The 21359-nt window shown below is 44.3% G+C and overlaps 1 protein-coding gene and 1 long non-coding RNA gene across 9 annotated transcripts in view; one reads left to right on the plus strand and one right to left on the minus strand.

The window, feature by feature from the left end:
* Positions 1 to 21359, plus strand: part of RBFOX1 (RNA binding fox-1 homolog 1) — a 2433924-nt gene that overhangs the window by 436258 nt on the left and 1976307 nt on the right. The gene's annotated exons all lie outside the window — the stretch shown is intronic.
* LOC112444297 (uncharacterized) lies at positions 3511 to 4734 on the minus strand. The gene is made up of 2 exons (XR_003032600.2): positions 4349 to 4734; positions 3511 to 3740 (listed from the first exon to the last, which is right to left on the minus strand). It is a non-coding gene; the product is annotated as an uncharacterized lncRNA (long non-coding RNA).

Here is a 21359-nt window from a genome sequence, read left to right on the forward strand (position 1 = left end):
GGGGGGGCGGAAACAAGTTGTTCGCTGCAAATATGCTGTCCCCTTGATCTGGACTTTTCTTCTTTTCACTGCCTCTCATCTCCCTTCCTCCTTGCCCTAAAGGGCTCAGAAAACTCTATTTATTGTTGAAGATCCTAACGAGTCAATCTTGGCTTCGTGTGATCTGTCTCTTGCACTGCATTATTGGCTAATTGTCTGTCTGCCCTGCCAGACCATGTACTGTCAGCATCAGACACTGTGTCTTCTCCACACTTAGAGCTGAAATAGGATGTGGGAAGAACTTGGCTTCCAAAAGTAATAAAAAAATTGCAAAAGGAAATCATGTGAAAGTTTATTGTGTTTGTAAAGTTGAGAGGCTTCACTGGAGAAAACATGGTGATGCTTAAGTTTGCCTGAAAAGACCACTCTGTAGCCAGAATTGTAGAGATTACAGACATCCAGCATCCTAAATGTACAAGTAGGTGGAGAATCCTTTGATGGCCATCCATCCAGAGGCACATATTATCTGTGGCATGACCAAAAGATAGGTTGTCTGGAGGATTTCCAGGTGACTTCTGACTTCCTGGAGCTTAGGTTTGAATGCCAATTTTGAATAGCCTTAACTTCCTAATTTTTATGGACGGAGAAATCTATAAATCCTTTCAAACAACATAAGCTATAGGAGACCCCTGTTTTGTCTGATGCTGTTCTTTCAGTGTCTAGAACAATGCTTGGCAAAGAGCAGTAGCTTAATAGATACGTGTTGACTGAGTGACTAGAAATCTAGGTTGCCATCAAGGTCATGAATAGTTATTGGTTGTGATGGATGTGGAGAATCGGTAGAAAGTCCTCATCACTTACTTGACTAGTGAGGAAACAAAAGACTAATTGCTGTGCAGATGTCTGAGCGTTCAAACCATTGTGCCTGAACGTCTCGGGAGGGTAACAGGGGTTGGAGAGGGTTCTGAGTTTCCTTGCTTGCTTTTGTCAAGGGTTGAGATCTATTTTAACAACCAGCTTCTATGACCATAGTATGTTAACCATGACGCGATGGGTGAGACTGTGGGTGTTAGTCAACCCATCTCTGAAATGGGGGTAACACGGTGTTGACCTCATAGGACTTTGGAGGGGTAGAATGAGCTGATGCATGAACATGACTCAGGGGGCTGGCATGCAGTGAGCTTGTGTTATGGGACCGAACTTAGTAATTGCTCTCATTTTAAAATAACACTCCTGGTGCCCAAATCTTTGGTTCTGGTGGTTGTGAATATGGGGAGAGGGAAGATACTTCCGTTTTACTGTGTCTGTTACAGTTTGACAAACTCCAGAGCGCTTCAGTATGCCATGATGTATCTTGAAGTTGTTCCTCTATTAGGACATTCAGTAAATAGTTATTTTGTGTTTTCTCTGTGCCAGAGTCAGTGTAGGTACCAGGGCAACAATGATGAAAGACATACCAGCACTCATGGCATTTACAGTCCAGGGTGTGAGAGGGACAGGGGAAAAAATAATCAGACTTATGATTATTTCCTTGCAGTGGTTCTGCATGTCATCAAAGCAGAATATAGGATACTATATAGGATATAGGATACTATATAGGATACTATAAGACATAACCTAGCTACGTGTGGGACAGAGGGACCTTGGGAAAGGCTTTCTGGAAGAGGTGACATTTAAACCAAGTCTTTTTGAAGAATGTGTTTAAGAGTTGGCCAAGCAGACAGGGCAGGGAAGGGCTGCCCAGGGAGAAGGTCACAGCTTCTGACCAGGATGGAGTTTCTTTCATTAAAGGGTCAGCAGGAGGACAGGATGGGGAGCCCAGAGAGCAAGGAGGAAAGTGGCAGGAATGAAGCCAGGGGTCAACTGTCTCAGGCCACCTTCATGTACTCTTTGTTAGCGGTTCATTGTTATACTAGTCATGAAGAGCTATTTGAACAGAAACAGACTCACGGACTTAAAGAACTTACGGTTCCCGGGGGAAGAATGGGGGGAAGGTAGGGAATTTGGGACTGACATATACACACTGCTGCATTTAAAGTGGATAACCAACAAGGACCTACTGTGTAGCACAGGGAACTCTGCTCAGTGTTAGGTGGCAGCCAGGATGGGAGGGAGTTTGAGGGAGAATGGATACATGTATATGTATGGCTGAGTTGCTTTGCTATCTACCTGAAACTATCACAGCATTATTAATTGGCTATACCATACATATATACACACACACACACACACACACACACACATATATATATATATATATATATATATATATATACACACACCCCCAATATAAAATAAAAAGTTAAAAAAGAGTTATTTTAAGATTTTAAATGAAGTAAGAACTTGGACAATTTGGTGAAGTTGTTAAGAACATAGACTCTGGAGTCAGGATGTTGGGACTTGGACTCCAGCTTAGCTCTGGAAGAAGTTATTTAGCTTTTGAATCTCAGCCTTCTCATCCAAAGAAAGGGGATAGTACAAATCCTTATTGGGTTGTTGTATCAAATAAGTGTGTATGTATATAGAATATATGCAGGAATGTGTGTGTATGTAGCTTAGAAAGATGCCTGGGAAACTTGAAATTATATAGAAATTTAAATTGTCATGATTTGAAATATTATTCTGTCTGGCTTGTTGTTGTTCAGTCGCCAAGTCATGTCTGACACTTTGCGACCCCCTGGACTGCAGCATTCCAGGCCTCCCTTTCCCTCACTATCTCCTGGAGTTTGCCCAAGTTCATGTCCATTGAGTCAGTGATGCTACCCGACCATCTCATCTTCTGCCACTCTCTTATCCTTTTGCCCTTAATCTTTTCCAGCATCAAGGTCTTTTCCAGTGAGTTGGCTCTTTGCATCAGATGACCGAAGTATTGGGGCTTTGGCTTCAGCATCAGTCCTTCCAATGAGTAGTTATTATCTGGGTTAAACCCTCTCAAATCCGTACACAGAAGCACAAATCTGTTCTATCTTCAGAGAGTAAAAGGGGCCAACTTGTGCCCTTGAGTTTGCTAGGACAGACTTTTCAGGAGAGAGGAAACCAGCCTTGCAGGTCCCTTCTCCTTAAGCCACTTTCTGGGCCAGTAGAGACAAGCCAGGACCATCTCCCAAGATCATCTGATATGATGTGAAGTGAGCAGAGGTGCCGTATGTTTAGTTCTCCAGCCATCACTGGGTATGCATGACAGCTTCAGAAGCTGCTGGATGAGACAGGAAGAATTTGGATCAAACTTGTGCAAAGAGAAGCCCAAACCATCTCCATGCTTGTCTAGAGGAACTCTGGAGGCTAATCCATCACTGGGAGGTGGAAATGAAACCCCCACTGCTTATCTCCCAGAGAAGAATCACACTCGGAGAGGCCCCTGGGGTCTGGGGGTCTCCGTGCCACACGGGGAGGGTGGGGTGTGATTTATTAGCATGTGCCCAGCTCTCTCGCCTTTTTGTCCGTTGAGCAGTGCTGGGAGCCAACCAGGCCCAGCTACTTTGCATGCTAATAAAGATTGGTGCATGTAATTATTCAGCAGTCACACCGTTATTCCTCTGAGATAAATCATCCCTGGTTTATTTACCCTTCTCCCTTCAAGTTATTTTAAGTTGCCTTTAATGCACCACATCTCAAGTTGAGTGGAAGTACCAATGATGGTAGCTTTTCAGACATCCCTAGGTGGCGAGTCTTCCTCTGGCCCTGTCTGCCTTTGTGAGGGGCTCTGCCAGCACCAGCAACCGACCCTGGTTCCTCACCTTCACCCGATTGCCATGCAATGCCTGTGGAAGCAAGTGTAACAGGGTAAGCTGGGTCAGTGCCAGGATCTCCTGAGCAACTGGTTGTTGGGAACTTTTGACATCCTGTGTGATGGTGGCTTAGTCACTAAGTTGTGTCCAACTCTTTGAAACCCATTGGACTATAGTCTGCCAGGCTCCTCTGTCCATGGGATTTCCCAGGCAAGCATACTGGAGCAGGCTGCCATGTCCTTTTCCAGTAATCTTCCCAACCCAGGGATCAAACCTGGGTCTCCTTCACTGGCAGATGGCCTTTTGCATCTCAGGCTGATTCTTTACAGACTGAGCCACCAGGGAACATCCTGGAGTAGTTTGAATCAGGACTAAGACGTATTTCAGTTCCTACTCCTTAGGGATAATGTTGTCCTTTAACCAAAAAAGTCACAGGAATTAGTCAGTGGGACCTGCTCCTTCTCCAAGAGGATGTATCAATACATGGACCACCTCTTCCCCCCAGGACCCTCTTCTCTCAGCCCATTATTTTTGCCCACTTTTGTCCACTTTGCACCCCAAATGTATAACCACCACTGAGAAGTAGGTCACAGTTCTTCAGTGGAGTAAGGATACATCTCTCCGCTCCTGTAGCCACTGACCTGTGTCCTAGAAGGGCGTCTCCCTTACTGCCTTGTATCCTTTGTGGAATCACCGGAAACAGTAAATTCACGTTTTCCTTGTTATCTCAGCTCTTGGGTACCTCTGTGACGAGCAAACGTTTGACATTAGTACATGCATCTTTTTTGACTAGCAGCAAAGTTAAAACATTCAAAGACAATGGAGAGAAGGCAGTCATTGTGAGGTCATGAAGCAATGAGGCAAGCAGGAGAGGAGGCTTAACTTTATGGTCTCTGGCCATCCCAACAAAGGAATGGAAGAGCTGAAGCACGTGGGGGTTTGGGGGGTGGACAGAATCACTTTATCACTCCCCTGGAATGCAAGGAATGAGAACCCTTGTTTTACTTACCAACAATTCCAAAGAGCTTAGAACTGTTGAGTGGGAACGCAGTAGGTAGCCAGAAAATGTTTGTTGAATGCATAACAAACCATCTTGCCTTTTCCCTTTATGTTCATATCTTCCTTGGAAATTTACACAAAAGCATAAAACATATACAGGTGAGAGATGCAGTCAGTTTAAACACATAGTTTGTCTGAGAAGATGGGGGTGAACTACAGCCCAGACCGTGGTGCCTGTTGCCCCCAGCCTTCGAGCACCATCCTGGTTCTCCCTTAACAGAAAGCCTGACCTCTGATTTCCCTGGTGCTCTCCCGGTGAGTCATGATGGAGAGATGATTGAAAACAAAGCCTGAGTAGGAGGGAGTTGGTCATTAAAAATGTATTTTCTCTGGGAATTTGTTTTTAAAACTTTGGGCCAGAAAATATGTACAGGAATGTTTGGCTTTTAATAATTAAATCTTGCATTGTTTTAATTTTCTCCAGAGTGTCTCTCTGGAGGAAAATAAAGTTGCAAATCCAATATTTATGTCTTTCCTAAAGCATTGGTTGCCAAACGAAATGAGTTTTGCTATTTTTTTTTTCCCTCAGTGGTTGATTTGTCTCCAGAGGGATCCCTTTTGAATTTGCAGGAAGGGCTTAATGTTCCATGAGAGTGGGGAAGAATCGTTGGAACAGGGGCACGTGGGTGTGGAAATTCTTGGTTTAGGAGGATGTGGGATTTCGAGTGTGGTCCTCCTTCCCCCAACCCCACCCCATAAGTTGCTGGCATCTTTCCTTCCCCTCATCCCAGTTCACAGGCCCTTTTCAGCAGGGAGCAGAGACCGAGCACTGTGTGCAAAATCAATTATTTGTCTGAACACGTGAGGCAGCCTCTCTCTGCCCTCTCCACTAGCTTGCCCACAAGGGGGATGTCCAGGCATGTGAAATGTGAGTAACACCCAGCACACTGAATCAAGCTTTGGATTTTCTAAGACCTTTCACTTCCCAGGCAACATGAACCCCATCGTGGGGTACTTTCCTTCCCCAACAGTGGCACCCACACCTGGAAGCATCTCAGAACCAAGCAAGCCCTGTTTAAGCTGAGAGGGGTAGGCGGGGACCAGGCCGCTCTGCTGTGCACGCGTGGAACTTACGCTGCAGCTGTTTCAGGAGATGAGCTTCTGTAATTGCTGCTTCAGCAGCGTTTGACTTTCCAAGTCAGTTGTTTTGTAAGGGCCTTGACATGCGGGTGCTTTCTCACCACGCTGGGGCACCTCACGCCTCCAATGGTGAATGGCAGTGCCCTCCTCCTAGACGCAGTTGAACCTGCATGTGGTTTAGTGACTATAGCAAGTGTGGGGTCCTTTCTGGATGGCTAACACCTCTGCCTGCCATGTGCAAGGCTCCTGGGGAGTAGCTGAGAAGGCCTAATATTATGCCTTCCCCCAACACACTGGCTACAAACGCAGTGTTTAAAAGCACAGTTGTTAAGCACCCCAGGGAAGATACAGCTGGCATTCAGCACAGCTCTCTGGTTCACTAGCATTGTATCCTTGGGTAGAAACTGTACCTTCTATGAACATCAATAGCCTCTTCACTTGCTCAGGAGAGACATGGGTAATTTATTGGGATCCTGCGAGGATTGAGAAGACCCATGTAAAGGACACGACACAATACTTGGTAATAAGAAGACACTCAACAAGTATTTCTTAGAAAGGAAGTATAGGAAGGAGCATTTATAATTATAGTTCAAAATTATGTTTCAAAGAATGTGTTCCATGAACAAAAAGCCAAACCAGAGTCTGTAACAGTGTCTGAAAGCAGATCTTCCGGGTTAAAAACAAAATAAAACAAAACCCAGTGGAACCACGTGGACCTGGGATCAAATTCCAAGTCTATTACTTAATACCATCTGTGACCTTGGGAATGCTTTTTCTAAGCATTAATTTTACAGTCTGTAGGTGGGGGCACTGATAGACACCTCAGAGGAGTTTTTAAGGATTATTAAGTAAATTCATCAGAGTAACCAAAGTGCCACATGGAAAATTATTATTGTTTTTTGTGTCGTTGTTGAAAGTGGGGATGGATAAAGGAGTTTGCTGTCCAGGCTCACCAATCCTTATGCTTCCTGTTCTCTGGGTTCCTTCTGGAATCTTTTCTTTCCTAAAAACCTAAATTAGTCAGATTGGACCTGGGTATATGAAGAGAGACATGCATTTCCTCCTGAACTTGAATTTGCCTGATTTCATTCATTCATCTGATTTCATTTGTATCAATATATTCATTATAACTTAATTCCTTTAAAAATTGTATGAGCAAATATATATATCAGTTCAGTCCAGTTGCTCAGTTGTGTCTGACTCTTTGCGACCCCATGAATTGCAGCACGCCAGGCCTCCCTGTCCATCACCAACTCCCGGAGTTCATGCAAACTCATGTCCATTGAGTCGGTGATGCCATCCAGCCATCTCATCCTCTGTTGTCCCCTTCTCCTCCTGCCCCCAATCCCTCCCAGCATCAGAGTCTTTTCCAATGAGTCAACTCTTCGCATGAGGTGGCCAAAGTACTGGAGTTTCAGCTTTAGCATCATTCCTTTCAAAGAAATCCCAGGGCTTATCTCCTTCAGGATGGACTGGTTGGATCTCCTTGCAGTCCAAGGGACTCTCAAGAATCTTCTCCAACACCACAGTTCAAAAGCATCAATTTTTCAGCGCTCAGCTTTCTTCACAGTCCAACTCTCACATCCATACATGACCTTTGGAAAAACCATAGCCTTGACTAGACGGACCTTTGTTGGCAAAGGAATGTCTCTGCTTTTCAATATATATACATATACATATTGACTTTCACAGCAACATAAATGGACGTGTGTGCGTGCTCAGTCAGTGTCCTCAGTTGCTCAGTCTTTGGGACCCCGTGGACTGTAGCCCACCAGGCTCCTCTGTCCATGGGTTCTCCAGGCAAGAATACTGGAGTGGGTTGCCGTTTCCTCCTCCAGGGGATCTTTCCAACCCAATGATCGATCGCAGGTCTCCTATGTCTCCTGTGTTAGGAGGTGGATTCTTTACCACTGAACCACCTGAGAAGCCCTGAGTGGACCTAGAGGTCATCATATTAAGTGAAGTAAGTTAGACAGAGAAAGACAAATATATGACATCACTTATATGTGGAATCTAAAATGTGATACAAATGAATCCATATACAAAACAGGAACAGACTCACAGACATAGAAAAGAAGCCTATGTTACCAAAGGGGAAATAGGGGGGTAAATTAGGAGCATGAGATTAACAGATACACTACCATATATAAAAATATACATAATATTAAATATTATAAATTATATATATATATATTATATAAAGTAATATAAAACAATACAGTATCATATATAACATAAACAACAAGGATTTACTGTACAGCACAGGGAACTGTAGTCAATATCTAATAATAACCTATAATGACAAATAAGCTGAAAAATATATGTATAACTGAATCACTTTGCTATACACATAAAGTTAACACAACACTGTAAATCAACGATACGCCAATAAAAATATGTATGAGCAGATGGAGCATCAGGCACTGTCCTAGATACTGGAGATGAAGGACAGAAAGAGACAATGCCTCCTGTCACATACGCCACAAGTCCTAAACTTCCATATAGAGCAATTCTTTTGAGAGTCTAATAAAAGACTCAGCTTCTCTCTCAAGCAGTGGGGCAGGCGAGAAGAATCTTCACAGACACTTAGTTTTTCATTTCAAGCCACTACTAGACCCAGCTGCCTCCAGCTTAATCTGTGCCTTTCATCTAGTTCGATTCCTTTGCACCTGCCATTCTGAGGGAGGTAGCATCCTAGCGCTTTAAGAAACTGATGCCCCAGCCACTCCAAATGCTTATTCTCCAGAATCAACATATTTCACAAACACCTCCGATCGACACACACACAGGCACATGTTTATCCCCTCTTCACACACACAGTACCTGCTATTGCTCGGTCCAGTGGTATATCTGATGCAGGTTGGACTGCTAAAAGTCTGGAATATATATATATATATATATATATATATACAGACTGGATTTGAGAGAGGGTCAGTTCTCTCTGAAAGAAGAATATGTGAGATGAGCAGCTTGAGAGCTTCCAGCGTTTCAAATAAACAAGTCTGTCATGATTGAGAACAGACCCTCACTTTCACGTAGAAGAATATATGAGAGCCAGAGAGAGGGCACAGTCATGGCGGCACCTTGGTACTCTTTGAGCCCCTTACTTAAAATTTGCTTCTGACATCGGGCTGAATTCTTCTCCCACCCAGAGTTTGGGTCTTCAGCCCCATAAAGAATTCCATGAGTCAACACATTCTACTTTTGTTTAACTTTGTTCAAGTTGAGTTTCTGTCACGTGCAACCCAAAAAACTTTGATGAGTGCATATCTGTGGATCAGTCTCCAGCAAGAGACATGTTGGAAAATGTGATTTTATGGCTCAGCGGGATCAGGGTCTGGAGAGAAGAGGGCCCAGGGTGCTGTGGGCACCAGCTCAGAGTCCCGTGCAAAACGGCTCCACAGTGTCCTTTCCAGAAGAGGGAGGGCTGGCCCTTCTGCCCTTCAATGAGTGAGAGTGAACTTAATGGAGATGAACCAAGCTGGCGACGTCCACTGGCAGAGTAATGAGGATTTAAAAGAGATTCTTGTAGTGGGAGGTGTTATCGTTCATTTCCCTCAACCTTCCCCAGGTGTCTCTAGGAAGACAAATGGCGGCTCCTGGCCTGTGAATGTCAATCACAGCATGAATCCATCTCCTGTTCTCATCCTCCCAGGTCCCCTCCCGACATTCCTGTTTAACAGCCAGCCTCATTAGCGGGTCATGTCAGGTAACCTTCCCGCTGCCTTCTCCTGAAGGGAAACCTTGTCTCCTTCACTCTGGAGCTGAAATCTCCCTGACAGCTGCTGTCTCACTGTACATATATAACATTCACATAAGGAGGCCCTCAAACTAATCACTCCACTTATGAAGCCTATACCGTGGGTTGGTTTCCTTTTATACATCATTTCCTTCATTCTTTATATCAGCCTTGCAAAGTCGGAATTGCTGACAAGCACCTAAGAGGTTGGGGCCCTTGTCCCAGAGACTCTGGGTCTCTAACTGGAGCCTGTTTGAATCCACTGGAAGGCAGTGATCTCGTTTAGCTGACAATGACTCTTCAGAACCTTGGTCAGCTCCTGGCACATTGCTGGCTTTGGGTAATGTGGGCTGACAGAGGCATCATCCATGTATCTGAAGATACATGTGAGAGACTGTAAGCTCCCAGGAACTGTCTATTCTCATGTTGTCTATTTTCAGCAACTCATGTTGTTCAGTTGCTAAGTTGTGTCCGGCTTTTTGAGACCCCATGAACTGCAGCATGACAGGCTTCCCTGTCCTTCACCGTCTCCCAGAGTTTGCTTAAACTCATGTCCATTGAGTCAATGATGCCATCTGACCATCTCATCCTCTGTGGTCCCCTTCTACTCCTGCTCTCAATCTTTCCCAGCATCAGGGTCTTTTCCAGTGAATTGGCTCAGGTGGCCAAAGTATTGGAGCTTCGTGAGTTTAGAATTAATGATTAGATGACTGTTGATCTGGTCCTATTCTGCCAATTGACTGATGAGGGAACTGAGCCCAGTGTCACACAGCGTGTAAGGGTTAGAGTGAGGTTTGGCATCTGTGCTTTTTTCTGTGGCTTCCACTGGTCTGTATGTCGGGTGTGGGGATGGCCAACTTCTTCTGCTGGTGCCCTTGACAGGGCCCCTTCCTCTGTCTGCTTTCTGGCCTTCCGAGGCTGCAGGCCCAAAGAAGGGGAGGAATGGCTTTGCTGGGGCTGCTGCGGCTGCTGAGACAACACAGGTTACAATGTAGCTCTAATTGCCTGTATTATACGCATGGCAGGCCTGGCATACAGGTGCTCTTGAGGCACTTCCTAATTAATCTTTTCTTCTCTGATTAAGGCTCCCATCCTGCATGGGCTGTGGTGGGGAGGCTTGGGGCGCAGGATGTTTTAAAGAGTTCTGCGCGTTGGAGTGAGTGGAGGGATTTGGGGTTAACCATGCTTGCATTATCTGAGACACGATCGCTGCGTGGTCTGGAATATCTGAAACAATATGGAGCCCATTACTGGCTCTGTGTCCCTGGGGACCCCCAGGATTTGTGGGCTCATTGGCAGTGGTTGCATTAGTGCATCAAGCAGGGAAGGGCTGTTGCTTCCTTTACAAGACCTGGGAAGGTCAGAAGAGACTAGAGAGGCCTCTCTGTCTTGGCAGATGCAGGGAAAATATTGATGTATGGTGTGTGTTAAGTTTTCCTTCATTAATCGAATACATATTTATTGTGAACCCATCCTGTACCAGGTCTTGTTCCTGGAACTGGGGTGCAGTTGAGGGGCACAGGAGACATGCCCCTGGACTCCTGGATCATTTGATCTTGAAGGGGAGAGAGTGAGTAATCAAATTATCATGGAAATGAGTGCATAATTGCAGAGTAAGAGAGATTCTCTGGAGGCAAGGGACAGTTTATTAATTTGATTTAGTAAACACTTACATAGCCCTTACCATGCCTGACACTATTTTGAGAACTTTAATAATAGTAACTCATTTAATCTTCACAGTAGACCTCCAGAGCAGGTATCCTTATTTATTACTGTTAATATCTACATTGTATGGATGGGAAGACTGAGGCTCAGAGAGGTTAAGTCATCCAAGGTCATGTTGTTGTTGTTCAGTCACTAAGTCCTGTCTGACTCTCTGCGACCCCATGGACTGCAGCACACCAGGCTTCCCTGTCCTTCACTGTCTCCCAGTGTTTGCTCAAATGCATGTCCACTGAGTTGGTGATGCTGTCTAACCATCTTATCCTTGTCACCCCCTTCTCCTTTTGCCGTCAATCTCTTCCAGGATCAGGGTCTTTTCCAACGAGTCAGTTCACATCAGGTGGCCAAAGTATTGGAGTTTCAGCTTCAGCATCAGTCCTTCCAATGAATATTCAGGGTTGATTTCCTTTAAGATTGACTGGTTTGATCTCCTTGCAGTCCACAGGGCTTTCAAGGGTCTTCTCCAGCACCACAGTTGGAAAGCACCAATTCTCTGGCGTTTAGCCTTCTTTACGGTCATACAGCTACATAATGAAGCTGGGATCTACACCCTCACAGTCTAGATTCAAAGTTCATGCTCTTATCCACTCAGGACACCCTCTCTCTGCTGAAAATATATCCCAAAGGAAGTGGTCTCTGCATCAGAAAGACTCCCTTGCAAAGTGACATTGGGGTTATATTTGAAGAAGGAGGACTTGTTAACTAACAGAGAAAGAGCAGCATGGAAAAGGGCCTTATGGCTGGATGGCAGGTCAGAGAGATAGAAAGGTGTTCATTGAAGTTCTAGGTGAGCTAAGTCTGGGGAGGTAAACTGGAACTGAACCTTACAGGGCCTTAAAGGCCATAACGAGGATTTTTTTGGTCTTTGTGGTCAGTTGTGTCCGACTCTTTGTGACCCCGTGGACTGTAGCCCATCAGGCTCCTCTGTCCAAGGGGATTCTCCAGGCAAGAATACTGGAGTAGGTTGCCCTTGCCTTCTCCAGGGGATCTTCCTGAGCCAGAGATCAAACCCAGGTCTCCTGCATTGCAGGTGGATTCTTTACCAGCTGAGCCACCAGGGAAGCCTTTTTGGTCTTTGCCTCCACACAAATGAGGATGCATCAAAAGGTGGTAGGTGGTTAAATTTTTTTCTTGCAAAATGTTGCTGTGAATCTGTAAGTCCATGTGTATCTACAGGACCTAGTACCTGGCGTGTTGGAGACGTTCAGGGGGTGATGATGTCGATGATGACTATAATAATGGCGATGACAACAGCAACAGTAATAGTAAGAGATATTGTTTCCTGAGTGCTTATTCAAGACTGGGCACTGGCTAAATCCTTTATCATCAGCATCTCACTCGATTCTCACAACCGCTTTCCATGAGATTAGGAACAGTGTTACACCGTCTTGCACATGGGTGCTAGCGGTTGGTTGACATTATGTGACGGGTACCGGCAGCACCACTTACTGAGCCCAGCCCTGTCTGGTTCCAGATGCTGGCTTATACCCATGATGATGACTTCCTATCATGAGAGAAGAGGAAGCAGGGCGTTTGGGAGCCTCTCAGCTAATGGTCAGGCTTCCCAAGTGGTTCAGCGGTAAAGAATCTGCCTGCCAATGCAGGAGATGCTGGAGATGCAGGTTCAATCCCTGGATCAGGAAGATGCCCTGGAGAAGGGAATGGCTACCCACACCAGTATTCTTGCCTGGAGACTCCCATGGACAGAGGAGCCTGGAGGGCTCTAATCCATGGGGTCACAAAGAGTCGGACATGACTTAGTGACTGAGCACACACAGTTGCACTGCTAATGATCATGTCAGTGCCCAAGGAGTCTTCATGGAGTATTATCTCATAACAACCAGGGAGTTAGACATTATTGGCCCTATTCCATAGGTTAGGAAATGGAGACGCAGATAAATCGCCCCAAACCACATAGTTCCTAAATAGCAGAGGGAGAATTTTAACCAGGTCATCTGGCTTCAAGAAAGCCAGTGGTTACTTATCTAAAGAAATTGCCCTGACTCCTTCTGGTCTAAATTTCCAGACCTTCTTCACACTCCTTTGTGCTTGACTATCTACCCAACTGCTTTCCCCCTGGTGTTTCCACACTGCAGAATTCCTATTGTTTTAAAGTAGTGAGCAGTCATGTTCTTCGGGGGAGGCAGGGCAGCCCCCCGCTCAAGGAGGTATCTTGATTAGTCTCTAAGACAATCCTTGTAATGAATATTAGTGGCCCATTTAAGAATGGTGGCTGTGACTTTATCCTGGCCAATGAGAGGTAACGAAGTCTGCTGGATCAGGGGAGTGGGGAAAGTTTTTCCTGGTTTTAGAGGGGAAATCAAAGCTTCTGTGCAGTTAAATTAACCAACCCTGAACCAACTTGCCTCTGGATTTCTTCTCGTATGTCATTGTAAGTTTTTTATCTGATGGCTTAGATGGTAAAGAATCTACCTGCAATGCAGGAGACCTGGGTTCAATCCCTAGGTCGGGAAGATCCCCTGGAGAAGCGAATGGAAACCCACTCCAGTATCCTTGCCTGGAGTATTTCATGGACAGAGAAGCCTGACAGGCTACAATCCATGGGTTTGCAAAGAGTCAGACACGACAGAGTGACTAACACTTTCACTTTCAAACCATGTGGAGTTAATTCTACTGTTACCCAAGGCCCAAAGTATCCTTAACTGATATACTCTGTTATGGATGGATCCTTGGTAAACGTTGAGGGAGTGAGGACAGAGAAGGAGCAAGGCAAGGAAGTGAGCCAGGGGTCTAAGCACAGAGGAGATGAAGGGGGCCCTCCTTGCCCTTTAAACTGTAATGGTTGGTGGAGCCTACTCTTTTTTTTTTTTTTTTTTTAATATTTGTTTATTTGGCCGCACTGGTCCTAGTTGCGGCATTCAAACTCTTAGTTGTGACATGTTGGATCTAGTTCCCTGACCAGGGATTGACCCCAGGTTGATCACTGGAGCATGGAATCTTAGCCACTGGAGCACCGAGGAAGTCCCCTGTAGAACCCACTCTTGTTTCACTCCTGCTGTTTTTGAAATAAACAGTGCTTTCCTCATCTGAGCTAATGTGGGCTTTGGTCCCCTGATTTCCTCATCCTGCTCCCTCTGTGTTTCCAGGGAGGGTGCCTCCTTCTCCAAAAGCTGCCTCTCTTAAGGTTCAAAAAGCTGACACTGGTTGATCTGGAAAATTCTAGCTTTTCAATTCTTTTTGAAGGTGCGCTCTATGCGAAGCTGTGAGGAATCCTGTCCGCTCAGCTGTGTGAGACTTTATAGGTAAACTCTTGCTCTGCTTCCTCATGGTCTCAGTGTGTGCACAGCATCACAGAGAGACTCACTGAGACCCCGGTCCCTGTCACCTGACAAATGGCCCCATTGCACCTAAGTCACTAAGGGCTGGAACTCTGAGGGCTCGACCACTGGGCAGTGAACTAGGACGGTGTGTCTCTGTTTTAGATGCGGTACCAAAAGCTCCAGTGGTGCTGACCTCCTTATTAGAAGTCCAGGGGGATGCCCAGAAGGTCCACTTTGTGATGGATTAGCTGTGCCCTTCAGTGACCTCTCTGGAGGGGGTGTGGGAGATGCTCTGACAGAGCTCAGGTCTGCTGTCACATTCAGCATTTCAAGAAGCTCACTCTGAGCTCTTTAACTATTTAGGAGGTAAAGAAAGAAAACCAATCTCCAGTTTATGGTACCTGGAAATTCACCAGGGTGGTCTGAGGAGATTTTACACCCATGTGAACTCTTACCTCTCAGCTCAGAGCCTTCTTTGAGCCCTCTGTCTCTTTAAAAAACAAACAAACAAAACAAAACACATGCTATTTATTTATTTAGTTGCTTGGGTCTTAGTTGCAGCACACAAGATCTTTGTTGAGTCACGCAGGATCTTTCGTCACAGGGTGCGGGCTCTCTAGTTGTGATGTTCAGGCCCCAGAGCCGGTGGGCTTCAATAGTTGTGGCACATGGGCTCAGTTGCTCTGTGGCATGTGGGATCTTAGTTCCCCGGCCAGGGGCTGAACCTGTGTCCTCTGCCTCACAACGTGGATTCTTAACCACTGGACCACCAGGGAAGTCCCTTGAACTCTCTCTTGACAGTGGCGCTAGGGACTGTCTTTTATCTCCACAGCAGCTCTCAGTAGACATACGTGGGATAAACTGCTCCAATATCCCTAGTTGGTCACCCTTCTCTCCATCCATGCCTTTTGCTGTGTAACTCTGCAGTCCCTTTCTACCCTGAATCTGGGTGCAGCCATGTGACTTGCCTGCTTTGGCCTGCAGAAAGGATGGAGTCCTGATTCTGAGACTAGACTTCAAAAGGTTCTGCATGTTTTGGTTCAACTTTGAACGGTTGCCATCACCATGTGAAGAACATGTCTGGACCAGAGCCTGGTTACAAGAAGTAGGTATGAAGGTCGTGGAATAGAGTCACACCCAGCTTAGGACAGCATTGACAGACCAAAAATTGACCAACCCCAGGCACATGAACCAATCCATGAGAGCAGGCAAAGTCATCTGGTCAACGCCTAGTGGCCCTCAGATGTATAAGTAGTAAACCCTAACAGTTGAATGTCACAGAGATTGTGGTGTTTATTACATAGCATTGTGGTGGCAATAAATAACAGATAATAGATATGTCGGCCTTTTTCACATTGTTTAGAAACAGTCTTGGCTTGTCATTTCTGCAAGACTGTAAATTCTTTGCAGGCAAGGAAATAATAGCAAAATCCGTAACGATGATGATGATGGTAGTGGTGGTGGCGATGCTGTATTATATATATTACAGTAAGTGACTTATCACAATCATCATGGCAGCTCCACGAGAGGGAAACCATCATTGTCTCTACAGACATGAGAACTGAGGCTTAGCCCAAGGCCACATAACTAGCGCACATCTCAGTACCTTCAGCACCATGTACAGCAGAAAGCAGTCAATGCTCATGTGTCTGTTGGATGAATGAGTAACTATAGTTCAAATTATGTTTAGCTGAATAAGCCTGAAGCAGATTAAAGTAAAATAGAACATCTGCCTTAAGTGAACATGAACGAGAAGGATAACTTCCCCTGCTTCTCCAGTCTTTAGCTCACGCAGCCTGTTTGTGCAGCGAACCCTAAGTGCCTTACCTTTATCCGTTTTGGCTCACCCCTTGGTAACACATTAAAACTAACCATTGGATTATTGTGACAAACAAGAAAACATACCCTGTTGTCTCTCTGTGTGTGTGTGTGTGTTTTAACAGCGCTATAAATCAGGCTTGCCTTGTTTCCAAATCTAATTCAATTACAGAGAAACTATACCTTGTGGACGATTAAACTGTATATCGTGAGTATCTGCTGAGTGATTAGATTACTAAATGTGCTCCCTGCCATAACTTACCTCTGTCCCTGTTGTGGATTGCCCATGCCTACCCAAGGATGGGAACATTCCCGCCGACATATACCACATTGAAGGATATTTATAGCGCATCTCAAACTCAGAATATCTTCTTCAAGGGGATACCAATGCATCATGCAAACTCTTTAGACTTATTATGGTTCTGTAAGCGGAAAAGTCCACTTGACAGATTTCTCTTTTTCTCTTGCTAGTGCTCAGGTATGGGAACACAGAATTATGAAATGTGACCTTTCTTCTTTTCCACAAAAATAATCTCTGAGCTATCTCTTCTAGGTCAAGGCATGAAGGCTAAAGGCTTTCCCTTCTCTGTGATGAGTTTCTCAGAAAAACGGGTATCATACTAAGGGTGAGAGTCTTTGAGATATCTATGTCTACAGTAGACGCCCATGGCTGTGAGTGGGAAATGCTGGTTACCAGGCCTTCCTTTGATCTGAGGCAATCCTCAAAAGAAAGGGGCTTGATTTCATTCACTGACTTGTTATTCCTTTAACACATATTTATTGAGTTCAGGCTGCCAAGGCCACTTAAGTACTCTAAAAACCTAGGACTATTTGTCTATTATAGTTTCTCATAGCTTATAAAGCATCTTCCTAATAATTCTCTCATTTGTTCCTCATAAAAATCTCATACAGTGGGCAGAGCCAGGAATAAGCATTATATTTTTAAATTGCCAGTGATGATGTTTGGCATTAATTTAGCAAATACTTTATGCCAGGGACTACATTAAGCACTTCACGTGTTACCTCTTTTAAGTTTTAAATGAGTCCTCTAACGTGGGTACTATCATAGGGCTAATTTTTAAAATTTTTGTTTGTTTTTGACTGCATTGGGTCTTCATCACTGTTCAGGCTTTCTCTAGTCATGGTGCGCAGGCTTCTCAGTCTGGTGGCCTCTCTTGCTGTGGGCATGGGCTCTAGAGAATGCAGGCTTCAGGAGTCGCGGCTTACAAGCTCCAGAGCACGGGCTCGGAAGTTGAGGCACATGGACTTAGTTGCCCTGCAGCATATGGGATCTTCCCGGACCGGGGACTGAACCTGTGTCCCCTGCATTGGCAGACGGATTTTTAACCACTGAACCACCAGGGAAGTCCCTTGGGCTAATTTTTTTGATATGAAGAAGCTGAGGTTCAGGGAGGCTTGGTAACTTGCTCAAGATCACCCAACTGTTCAGTGGCAGAACTTAGATTCAAACTCAGGGCTCTCTGGCCCCCAAAAGTCCATGCCCCTTTTCACTGAGTAGCCTGCCTCCCAGCACGGGAGCTGAGATTTGTTCTCTTCTGATACGGTTCTTCCCTTGGCACCAGAATGTTCTTAGGAATTCATCTTGGCACCAGAAGCTGTATCAGCAGCAGAAACTCTTACCTTCTCAGATCTCATGTCTATTTTCTTGTTTGTCCATTAGCAATTCTTAGAGGTACTATTCTCTTTGAGAAAATCCAAGAGTCCAGTAAAATAACCCACTTTTCCAGGACTTTCATGAGTCCAGTAGAAAAGCGGAAATTCAAAACAATAACAGTAATTTAAACTATCTCTATTTCTTCTTGCGGTTGTTTCCAAAAGGGATGTCTTGGGTAATAAGGATTTTGGTTATTCTACACATTTATCTATGCACTTCTGTTTGTGTTTGAGTAGTTCCACCAGGCAATCTTTCCAATAATTTGGAAGTCTTTGGTAACTACTACTAACAATATTCTTCATGTTTGCCAAGAAAATTACTACTCAGAGAACCTCTCACAATCAGTAGTTTATTTGATCCTCCTAACTATTGTATTAGATATGAATAGACATTTTCAATCATCTGTACAGATGGAAAACTCTAGAAGGTAGAAGATTCTGGGGTCTTGGTTTGAGGCCTGTGAATCTCACCCAGTGGTGGACGGAATGCTTCATCACAATGCTTTACTCCACAGGGCTGGCATGATGCAGCCAAGGACTCATGATAGGGAGAGTAGACTTCCCCACCCCTTGACTTTGGAATTGGCCGTGTGACTTGCTCTGGGTGTTAGGAAATGTGACACAGACGTAGGATGGACATCTTCTTCCACAGTTGAGTTTACCCTCATGAACCTCTGCCATTGGCATGTCCCCCTTGGATAGCTACTGTCATTTCAACCTGGGCCCTCCAGACGCCATCCATTTTGATGGGCAGAGACCAAATCAAATGCCATTATTAAGAACACATGTGGAGCACTTGCGACTCCCCCTCTGCAGTGAGAAGTCAGGTCCAGCCAGACCTGTGGTTTGAGGTAGAACATCCCACAGAGTCCAGCCTAGGTCAGCCACTGTCCAGCCAAGCTACAGATATGAGAAGAACTGAGTGCTGCTTTTAAGACACTGAGTTATGGGGTTGTCACATAGCATCAGTGTGACTACAGTCAGCTAACTCTCATTGAAAGGCAGCTCCATGAAGGCTAGACTGTGTGTGTTCCTCTTTATCTCCAGTGTGAAACACAGACCTGGCACAGAAACCAAATCAAGAACAGTTATGAAGTGCATGGAGCTTTGATTGAGACTCTCCTGGCTTTTATGTTGTGTTCAAACTGTGTTTAACCTGATGAAACCAAAACTGAAGAAGATACATGTATCCCAGTGTTCTTTGCAGCGCTGGTCGCAATAGCTAGGACATAGAAGCAACCTTGATGTCCAACAACAGATGAATGGATAAAGAAGCCATGATGCATATATACGGTGGAATAGTGCTCCGCCATGAAAAGGAACACATCTGACTCAATTCTAATGGGGTGGATGAACCTACAGCCTATTATACAGAATGAGAAAAACAAAGAAAAAGTCAGAAAGAGAAAAATGAATATTGCATATTAGCGCATATATATGGAATCTAGAAAGATGGTACTGGGGAACCTATTTGCAGGGCAGCGATGGAGACACAGACAGAGGACAGACTTATGGACAAGGGCCAGGAGGAGAAAGGAGAGGGTGAGGTGAATGGAGAGTGTAGCGTGGAAGAACGTACACTACCGTATGTGAAATAGATAGCCAACAGGAATTTGCCGTATGACTCAGCGAACTCAAACTGGGGCTCTATAACAACCTGGAGGGGGTGGGAAAGGGTGAGAGGTGGGAGGGAGCTTCAAGCGGGAGGGGACATATGCACACTTATGGCTAATTCATGTTGCTGTATGGCAGAAATCAAACCAATATTATAAAGCAATTACCCTTCAATTAAAAATAAATAAAATGTTAAAAAAAAACCTGTTAAACATTCTGGCATTGTGGCCATGATATATGTAAGGAAGTTAATATTCGTTTATTCATAAGGCTTTTGTTAGGTTTGAATGAGATTATCTGTATAAGTGACTTGCTCAGTGGTAAAGAATCCACCTGCCAATACAGGGGACGTGAGTTTGATCCCTGGGTCAGGAAGATCTTCAGAGGAAGAAATGGCAACCCATTCCAGTATTCTTACCTGGGAAATCCCAAGGGTAGAGGAGCCTGGCAGTCTAAAGTCCATAGGACCACAAAAGAGCTGGGTATGTGTTAGCCACTAAACACCAGCACCACACCCCAAAGAAACCCTGAGCCCAGTGGAAGCCCTGGTTTCCTGCTTTGACTTCCTTCTGGCCCTGGGCCATCACTGATCTCCTCTCTGTCTCTATAAAGTTGCCTATTCTGGATATTTCATACAGATGGAATCATATAATATGTGGTCAAATATGACTGGCTTCTTTCACTCAATATTGATGTTTTCAAGACCTCTCCATGATACAGCATGTCTCTTCATTCCTTATTATTGCTGAACAGAGTTCCATTGTATAGATATGCCACACTTCATCTATTTATGGTTGATATGCATTTAGGTTGTTTCTACTTTTTGGTTTTTATGGAGAATTATTCTGCTATGAACATTTGTGTGCAAATATTTGCATGGACACATGTTTTTATTTCTCTTGGGTGTATATTTAGGAGTGAATTTTCTAGACCATATGGTAACTCTATTTTTTAAAAAACAATTTGAGGAATTGCCAAATTGTTTTCCAAAGTGGCTGCATTGTTTAACATTCCCTTTCCATCCAGTGTTGAATGAGGGTTCCAATTTTTCTACATCTTTGCCAACACTTGTGATGACTTTAAAAATTCTATCCATTTTAGTCAGTGTGAAGTAGCACCTCATCATGGTTTTGATTTGCATTTTCTGAATGACTAATGACGTTGGACATTTTTTTGTGTTCTTATTGGTCACTTGTATATCTTCTTTGAGGAATGTCTATTCAGATTCTTTCCCACTTTTAAACTGGGCTATCTATCTTTTTAATATTGGGTTGTAAGAGTTCTTCGTATGTTCTGAATACCAGTTCTTTATTTGATCATGATTTTCAAATAGTTTCTCCCATTCTATGGGTTGTCTTTTCACTTTCATGATGATATTTCTACCACAAAGTTTAAAATTTCTGTGAATTGAAATGTACCTTTTCTTTTTTTAATTGATGTATAGTTGATTTACAATATTGTATACCTAATATTTTCTCTTTTGTAGCTTTTGCTTTTATTAAAACTGCATCTGACAATGTGTTGCCTAACCCAAGGTCATGAAGATTTATTCCTGTGTTTTTTTCTATGAGTTTTGTAATTTTAGCTATTGAATTTCAGTCTATGATTTTAGTTAATTTTTAAATGTATTTTGAAAGGAGGTTCATCTTCATCCTTTTGTATTTG

The sequence above is a fragment of the Bos taurus genome, chromosome 25, assembly GCF_002263795.3.
Source record: "Bos taurus isolate L1 Dominette 01449 registration number 42190680 breed Hereford chromosome 25, ARS-UCD2.0, whole genome shotgun sequence".
Classification (NCBI taxonomy): Eukaryota; Metazoa; Chordata; class Mammalia; order Artiodactyla; family Bovidae; genus Bos; species Bos taurus.